Below are 7,438 nucleotides of genomic sequence, written 5' to 3'. Positions count from 1 at the left end.
AAAGGACTCCACTTGATATTACAAACATTCTCAATCTTGACAGTTGCTTGAGGTACAGAGTTGTATGCATTCCGAAAATTCGCGCATGCAGTTGGCATGCTATATTTGCCTCAAAAGACTGTAAATAAATACTGTATCATTGTTAATGATCAGCATGCTGAACTGCGTAGGGATATCAACATGCAAAACTTGAAGTGCCATGGAAAATCAAGATGGCTGGGTGGTTGGATAGAGAAATAGATGGCAAGACATGTGATACAGCAAGAGGAAAATGTGATCGTTTTGAAAAGTAGGCAGTGGCTGCATGAATGTCCACTGTCTAATTCTTTCAATTCCTGTGCTTAAATCTTCTCATAAGAATGTTCATTCCTCGGCTGAACCCAACCCGGGGCGTGCTGAGACGTGATTGACCTGGGTGTGGTGATGCACACCTCTAATCTCAGCTCTTGGGAGGCTGTAAACAGGAGGATCACTATGAGTCTGATCTAGTAGTGAGACCCTGAACACCCTGAATATCCTGTACACCTTGTCCTAAATACAAAAAAAAAAAGGATTAAAAAAAAAAAAACATCGTTTCTCAAAATAAATCTTCTTTCAGTCCTGTGAGGTAGCTCAGCAGTCTAAAGTGCCTGCTTAGGCAAGCTTAGGCAAGCTCAGGGACCTCAGGTTTGATCCCCGGCATCCCATGCTGAGCCAGCCCCACCCCCAGGGTGGGCTGAGCCAGCCAAAAAATATAAATAAATAAACAAATAAATCCTCTCTGTTTACTATCTTGAAATTGGCAATGTTTTCCCAGATATACCTATCTCAGAACTTACTAGATTGTATACCATAAATATGTGCTGTTTATGTCAGTTTGGCTCATAGAAATTCTTTTGAAAAGCGGGCCCACTCTTATTATTTTAAAGATTTTAAAAGCCTTCATAATAAAGTAGAGAAGAGCAATGTAAAATGAGCTACTCTAAGTACAGCACAGAGTGACCCTTCTTTCCTTTAGTTCATGTCAGCTTTATCTTCTTGGCATGTAACCGAGTAGACCCGGAAGTGTTCTACCTTAGACTCATGAAAAAAGGCATCTTGGGTATAACCTTGAGGAGTAGTGATAGAATTATGTTCTCTGGGCCAGTGAGATAGCTCAGCAGACTAAGTGCCTGCTTTGGCAAGTGCAGGAACCAGGGGTTCGATCCCCAGTCCTGCACTCTGCCAGCCTGGCCCCCTGCGGTGCACTGAGCCAGGCACCGAGTCCAGGCGTGGTGGCACACGCCTATAATCCCAGCTCTGGAGAGGCTGAAACGTGAGGATCACTACAAGTCTGAGCTGTGTAGTGAGAGCCTGTACCAAATACATAAATGACAAAGTAAATAAATAAAGAATTATGTTCTGTGATAGTCATACCCCATAGGAAGAGATCACTTCTCCTTCTCTGCTTAAATTTATTACAAAAAGATGCCTAGAAGAAAAGGCACAGTATTCCCAGTGAAATTCTCCTACCAAATTTGTTGTGGGAAAAAATATAAATTTCTCAACAGTTTTGAGGCTGTGTAGAAAGAAGAGGAATGTTCTGGCCGTTGCTGAAGCCCTTGCGCTCTCAGTCTCAGCAGTGGCTGTGCGTATTTCTCATACCAAGGTTCACTGTCATTTGACATACAACGTGCTCACCACCCCTGTTACAAAGTTAGATGAGCCTGTGTGTGTGTAGGGCGTGTTCATGATAAAAACTGGAGAAAGTCCTCTACACAGACAGGCTAATCCCTAGATTAAGTGTTTCTTTAAGGGGCCACCGCTGAGTATTATCTTCAGACTTATTTTGTTGCTTTTATCCAATACCAATATTATTAGTAGCAATAGTAATCATGCTTTAGTTATTCAGAGATCAATTAGCCGGAAAATTCTGTTTCTGAATAGAAGCTCAGAGGCAAGGAGTAAGGGAGAAAAATCCTGAGAGCATTCAAAACAGCTGTGAGAATATTGGGGCATACATTCATTCATGGGGCAATTTCCAAAGCCAAGACTTACACCCTTATGCTACTTAATTAAGCCAAATCTAAGAAGCTAGGATTTACAGTCCATCCCTAGGAGGACCAGGATATAATCTGACATAGAAAAAAGCAGCAAGAATTGGAAGAATTAGTAGCCATCATGCCAAGCCCCACAGTATACTACAATTTGGGAAGGTGGAATGTAAGGGCAAAAGGTGCTCCCCTTAATGTCACCATGATGCCGCTGAAATGTCCCTGAAAGGCCCACACGTTGAGGTCGTATTGCCAGCCTATGGCACTACTGCAAGATGGTGGAATCTTTAGGAGACGTAGCCAAGTGTCAAGAAGTTAAGACACTGAGACAGTGACAGCGAGCCTGCAAAGGGGATATTGGGACCCACCTCCTTCCAGTCTCTTTTGCTTCCTAGATGCTGTGATGTGACAGGCCTGCTCTGCCATAAGATCATACTACGTTGTCCTGTGCTCCAGCAGCCCCAAAGCAGCAGGACCAAGCCACCATGGCCTGAGCCCAAATCAACTTCTCTTCTTTTAAGTCTTAGGTATTTTGTCACAGCAACAGAAAGCTAACATAGTCCCCAAAATAGCATTTTACAAACTGTTCCTAAAATTATAGTTCCACAAGACACTACCTTTAAAATTAGGTAGAAGAAAAACAAAGCCTCTAGATGGAGGGTGTAGGTCACTGGAAGTGAACTTGCCTTTCATGAAGGAGGCCCTGGGTTCCATCCCAGCACAGCAAATAGTAATATTCACACTAAGGAAAAAGACAGTCTGTTTCCAGGTATGTTTAGAAAATGCTGATATAATAGTTCATGATTGGGGCTGGTGAGATGGCTTAGTGGTCTAAAGCACCTACTTAGAAAAAGCTTAGCAAAGCACAGGGACCGCGGTTCAATCCCCTGGCACCACATGCCAGCCAGCCCCGCCCCCTGGTGGGCTGAGCTGGCCACACACACACACACACACACACACATGCGCACGCGCGTGAGCGCACACATAAATAGGTAAATAAATTTTAAAAAAATCTGTTTAAAAAAAATAGTTCATGATTTAAAATTTTTATTGGGATTCTAACAAGTTCTAAAAACAGTACTGATTTCTAGTATCTTTCCCATTTCACTTTGTTTAAATTCTGACTAAAACGTAGAGACGTTTTCGTTTCTCATCCCAGTCATGCTCATGAGACTGCCTGAATCTTCTGGCCTAGGTGTGGTTCCCATCTCTCCCACACCCTTCTTTGGACAGATGTTTCCTGCCCTCAACTTCATATGTTCTTTGTTTTGTACGAATCCAGGCAACACTGAGTGTCTGAGGGCGACTTCCCGGCTGTCTGCGTGTGCTCTTCCCTTCAACTTTCACTTCCTACTTCCTTTTCCCATGTCTTTCCTCTCCACATTGTAAGCTGCGCATTCTTTCCCTGGACTCCACTTTCATGTCCTTCCTGGGCTTCCTCCTCCTGTCAGAGGTTTGCAATTTGTGCTGCTTGTTTCCTCCAGCACGTTTACTGCATGGCTTGAATCCCACTCACTTGCCTTCTTGAGCCAAGCCTCATGCTTAACCTGAGGGCCCCTGAGCATCCCCTTTCCTCACATCTGTGCAATCTCTACTGCTTTATCTTCGGCATGCACTTCTCCGCGTGAACCCACCAGCCTTCCCAAGCACAGGTACTGTTGTATTACTGGTGTCTGACCAACTCCTGAAGGTGAGACTCCTCTTGTCTCTTCCTAGACCCGCCACCATCCTGTTAGCAATGGATGCCAAGCCAGTAGGACGCTGTTTGTTTTAAAACCAAACACTTAGCTCTGTAGTTACATTGCTCTGGGCTTCAGTTTCTGCATCTATACAATGACAATAATCCTCTGGGCCTGATTGTGCGGTAAGGTTGGGTGGGGCCTCTGGGACAGGATTTATGCAAGCTCTTCTTCACTTTCTTCACTGACTGCTCTATCCTTTCACTTGAAAACCTTGTTCCCATTGAAGGCCTAGGCACACAGGCCCATTCTTTTCTATTGTCTTTGCTTCCTGTGATGGTGGCACAGGATCTTAGGCTTCTGTTCCACCCACTTCCACCAAGGCCCCCAGTTCTATCACCACAGGCTTGGCTGAAGGAAGCACTAGGGTGAAGTGGTTCAGGGCGTCCCCTCCAGCCTTTGACAGCCAGCTGGGCACTCATTCTCATCGTCATTGACTGGGTGAGGGAAACTGCAGAATCCCACTTAAACTTTATGTGCTGGTTCCTCATCTTTCAAGTGGGGCTCAAAGTAAACACTGCCAGGGCTGCACAGGGTCGTGGCGACTAGCACAGTCCAAGCTGCGCTATCTCAGCAGGAGCAATGATTCCCTGCCTTCTATCCCTGCCTCCTTTGCCTTCCTCCACTTCCCAGGTCTCAACTTTTCCTTGAGTCTCTCTTCTCTCTTCACTCAGATAATGCTGGGGGCTGGTGTTCCTGCACACCCGTAAACTCTCAGGGGAAAAGTTCAGGCTTTGAAGCCCCCCCGCAGGTCTGCCTGTCCCTCCTCCTCCACATTCTTCCCTGGCAAACTCCCCAGCTTTCCACTGTCTTCCTGATTAGAGAGCATGTCAGTGAGGCAGGATAATTTACTGATATATTAATTGGCGTTTTTATCTCAGTGTTTGCTGGCTCTCGACTCTACAAAGGAAGCCAGGCCTCCCTGTGCCCCTGCCTCAGGGTAGGTTTGTTTTCAAAAGGCCAAAGCCAGGACACCTGGCTTTTGTTTCCCTAAAGCCCAAACTCAGGGAGGAGATAATGTCAGCAGGGAAAACGGAGAGAAGCTCAGGAGTTCTGAAGGCAGGCGGGCAAGGAGATGCTTGGGTAGTTGGAAAAGAGGACCATGTAACCATCAGGGCCTGCAGCCCTAGTCACAGCAAACCCCAGGAAGTGCCCGAGCCTCAAATATGATGACTTTTAGGTGAGCCTAGTCTACTGAAACCCATACCCAGGCTTCCAAATTTCCCAAATGTTCCCCACACTTCATGCGCAAGAGGGTGGCAGAGCTTAGGCAGTACGGAGCCTGGTGGAAACGGGGACAGAACAATGCAACGATGCATGACTAGCACCTCCGCCGGCTCAGGATGTGCCACACATAGCTGCTCAGGATCCATGCAAGGATCGGAGTATTGAGCTCCTGACAACCCCGGACCCCTGCGTACAGAAGGGAAAACTGAGACGTCCAGAAGGACATCGGCCAAAATCATAAAGTGAGGACAGGGTCAAGTCCATTAGAGAAGATGAAAGGGGCCATCAGTGTAGTGTAAAGTGTTCAGAATGCAATAGTGTATCAGGCAAAACATAACCAAACATAACTAAAGCTAAGAGTGTAAGGTACTATCTGAGCCCCTGGAAAGCCAGCTGTAGCCAGGTCTAGGGTCTCTGGGGAGGTCACCGTCTCTGTGCCTGCTGCTCTAGTGTCTGTGGAGAAAGAAGTGATCGTCTTCCTCCAGATGAAGCAGAGGTGTGCGTGTCCAGAGCATGGAGAACACAACAGAAGAGGCCTACAGTTCTGTTCCCCTGTAGCTCTGCAGCTACTTAACTGACCCGGGTACCTGGCCTTACCAAGTCTTACTTTTTTGATCTGTAAAATGGGGAGGGTTGGAGGTGGGAAAAAACTATCCCTAGCACAGCAGGTCACATCATTCAACATCTGCCACAAGGAGCTCAGACTGCAAAAGTTGTCCTCTGCTGCTTCAGTCTCCAGCTCAACCTCCCTGGCTGCCTTACTGCAGAACTCAGTCTGTCGGAACCTCAAGTCTCTACAATCATTCAGGGGTTCCAAGTCTTGGCCCCTGACCTGTTAGGCACTATGCACACAGCAGGAGGTGAGCAGCCACAAACTTCCCCTCTATTTCTAGCTGCACCACTGCGTGGGCTCTACTAAGTGGTAGAGCAGCCGCAGTGGCACAAACTCTCACAGGAGGGTGAGTCCTACTGCAAGCGCACATGTGGGAAATCTAGGCTGCCCACTCCTTCCAATCATTCCAAAATCCATACCCACCCCACATCTTCAGAAAAATTGTCTTCCACAAAACCTATCCCTGGGGCCAAAAAAAAGTTCAGGGTCTATTTGGAGGAGAGCCCCACAAGGAGGTCTTCGGTGTGATGTGAAATGTGCTTCACGTGGAATAATCCAGTATCCCACAGAGCCCCAGGCAAGGGCTTCTCACCATCCTGCAGGGTGGGCAGGAGGGCAGTTCTCCCGCAGAAGTTAATGGTCCAAGTCTCTGCAAACAGCAGTCACCTCTAGCTCTTTGTGAAGAGAGCACAGGAAGGGTTGCTGAGTTGAAGCTCACTCCTGACACAGCAGTCATGTGAGGCTCTGAGCTTCGCACAAGTTGCATCACTCTGGGCCCTGCACCAAACCAGCCGAGGAGAAGCCAAGAGAGTGCAGGGCTGCTGGCGCGTTCCATAAACCCAAATTTCCAGGGTTGCCTTGAATGAGATGTGTGGAGGAAATTTTCCACGTGTCAACTAAGCTTGCTGACCCTGTGACATGAAAAGGAAATGTAAATGTGGGACTCTGATTGGCAAAGTGCAAAAGCTTCTGAATCCTACGCGCAGATAAAGATCTGTAAGCCATTAGGAGTATGGATTCCACTCCCAGAATAATCCCGAGGCTGTGAAGAAATGCCTTTTTGGCATGTTCGAGGAGGAAAAAAAGATTTAAAAAACATGAAAATCAATAGAAATAGAGTACTGAGTAGCAGTCTTTGGAAAATGCTCAGTTCCCAAAACGAAACACATACATTCCATGAGATTGAGAAGCAGCTCAACTCCTCCGCTTCTGTGTAATTCTAAAGTAGTCCCACAACAGAGGTCCCTTTTTTTAAAAGAACGTGATGTAAAATCTGACTGTGTTTCCCACTAGATATATTAGACTGACATAAGCTTGTACAGTACCAATGTTGTCTTTGAGTTGGTTTTCAATTCTTATCATGCTAAACTTAGCATAAACCCTCAGGCCCTGTGTTTTCTTGCAAAGTGTATATTTGGTTGCTAGCCCAATGACCAAGCCCCCTTGTCTCTTCCGGGACGTGAGAGGATCTAGCTAAGTTGGAACAACTCACGTCTAAAGCAACTGCTTATTTATTGCTAGATTCACTGGGAAAGACAAGCTGAGTTATCATTTAGCTGAAAACCTGAGAGGCATTTATGAGCATGCAGAAAAGCAGAGTCAGAGACGCGGAGACACTGGAAGGAAACGCATTATACACACAGCTCGGCAAATCTCTTCAACCACACAGGCAGCCAGAGCTGAATGAATGGTCCAGGAAGTGGCAGCGGCTCTAGAAGGCTTATCTCCACCCCAGCCCCCTACCCAACCCTCAAAGATTAGGAATACAATCATTTGTGACAGATTGCTCCCCCGTCTTCCGCCTTAAATTCTATATGATAAATTCAATGCGAAGTGACAGTCACAGC

The sequence above is a fragment of the Octodon degus genome, unplaced genomic scaffold (assembly GCF_000260255.1).
Source record: "Octodon degus isolate 3935 unplaced genomic scaffold, OctDeg1.0 scaffold00002, whole genome shotgun sequence".
NCBI classification, from domain to species: Eukaryota; Metazoa; Chordata; class Mammalia; order Rodentia; family Octodontidae; genus Octodon; species Octodon degus.
This window is presented reverse-complemented; position numbering follows the sequence as displayed.